At 38.4% G+C, this 1,778-nt stretch overlaps 1 long non-coding RNA gene across 1 annotated transcript; it reads right to left on the bottom strand.

Moving 5' to 3' along the window:
* Window positions 1–209: 209 nt before the first annotated feature.
* Window positions 210–1,152, bottom strand: LOC111025727 (uncharacterized). Its single transcript, XR_002603607.2, has 2 exons — window positions 786–1,152; window positions 210–613 (listed from the first exon to the last, which is right to left on the bottom strand). It is a non-coding gene; the product is annotated as an uncharacterized LOC111025727 (long non-coding RNA).
* Between the last annotated feature and the right edge of the window lie 626 nt (window positions 1,153–1,778).

The following is a 1,778-nucleotide window of genomic DNA, read 5'->3' as shown; positions in this document are numbered from 1 at the left end:
TTCATAGTAATCAGAACACAACCAATATGTATAAAGTGGTACCAACCACAAGCAATCATGCAACAACATTCATAGGCACAAACAAACATTTCTTTCATAGCAACACACAACAAACAATCCCCTGAGTAAGAAACTACTTACCCACTCCCAATGTTCCTAATTCTTTAGTTGATTCGATACCTAGGCATTCAAAGAAAAAAAATAGCATGTTAAGAAGACAGTTTCGGACATAAAAATCAGTTATAAGGAGAGTTTGCATGGTCCGTTACACAAAAATGACTTCGTTTGAGTGTGGGTAACTCATATCTAACTCGAGTAAGGGTGGGTAACGTAAATCAAGCTTCGAACGGGTGTGGGTAAGCACCAAACACCACGAAACTGCTGTTGTCCACGTTTTGTAGCAGAGGAACGCGTCGAAACAACTTCCAACGACTTCGTTTTGCTATCCGTTATACAAAACGACTTCGCTTAGGTGTGGATAACTCATATCTAACTCGAGCAAGGGTGGGTAACGTAAATCGGGCTTTGAACGCGTCAAACACCACGAAGCTGCTGCTGTCCATGTTTTGCAACAGAGGAACGCGCCGAAACAACTTCCAACGACTTTGTTGTCCTGTCCATTACCACAAAATAACTTCGCTTAGGTGTGGGTACCTTAGATCTAGCTTGAAAAAGTGTGGGTAGCGTGAATTGGGCCTCAAACGAAAATGGGTAATCGCCAAACACGAAGAAAACAAGCTATTTACGTTTTTTATAGCAGCAGAATGCATCAAAAATGTCCTTACAGCCGTAATCATCGCCACAAGGGCATGAGGGCCTCCCAGACTAAGTTGAAATGGGTTGTTGGCTGCCACTGAAACCTCGAGACATCGCCCAACACAGCAGACCGCCGCGCCCACCTCGAACTGCCGCGAAATAGAGTAGAATGTCGCTGCCCGCCGAGTTTCTTGCTGCGCCGTCGTCTGCAGGAGTGTGTTGTCGGGAGGAGCGCTGTCGTTCATCAGATCTTGTCGGGGAGGCTAGCAGCTGGGCAAAGAAAGAGAAGAAAGAACAAGGTTGAGAGGGGGGAAGGGATTTCACGTGAAGGAGGAAAAAAGAAAAACAAAACAATTGTTTACTTTTAGGGTTTTTCCTCTTTCTTGTCTTCTCCCATCCTTATTTTGTTTCCTTTGCCATTTGATTTAATCCCAATACCCAAATTAAAAAAAATGGGCCCATGGAAAAATTAAAACTCTTATTTTCTTTAAAACTACGTCAACCCATAATAAAAATAAACAAAACAAAATAATTTAAAATAAATTCTAATCCTTTCTACTAAAAGAAATCTCGTTCTTCAAAGGATTTGGGAAAAATAATTAACTTTCAAAATCCAACAATACAATCCAAAAGTGAAAATTAAATTCCCAAAACCTTGGATTAAGATTTAATTAAATATCTTTTTCAAAAATTGAAAAACTTAATTTATCTTAATCTAACGAAATTAAACTTAATTCTAATTTTTCCTAAAATTAGAACTCCAAAATTAGAAAATCCAAGAAATTAAATTATTCACTTAGGGGAGAATCCAAAGGCACAAATTCAATCTTATAATAAAACTAACCCAAGAACGCGGGGTGTTACAATTCCTCTTATGATATTGAGTGCGCCAAATACAAGTATTTATAGGCATTTAGCCCTTTAATAGAAGGAGAGAACTGAGTGACTAACTAAAAGTCGAGATTTAGTGAATCAAAACAATTTAACTAATTACTCTAACAAATTAACAACTCATTAATGAG

The sequence above is a fragment of the Momordica charantia genome, assembly GCF_013281855.1.
Source record: "Momordica charantia cultivar OHB3-1 chromosome 5 unlocalized genomic scaffold, Mcharantia_2.0 BLBB01000005.1, whole genome shotgun sequence".
NCBI classification, from domain to species: Eukaryota; Viridiplantae; Streptophyta; class Magnoliopsida; order Cucurbitales; family Cucurbitaceae; genus Momordica; species Momordica charantia.
Note: the sequence above shows the minus strand (reverse complement) of the source record. Positions and strands in the feature narration are given on the sequence as shown.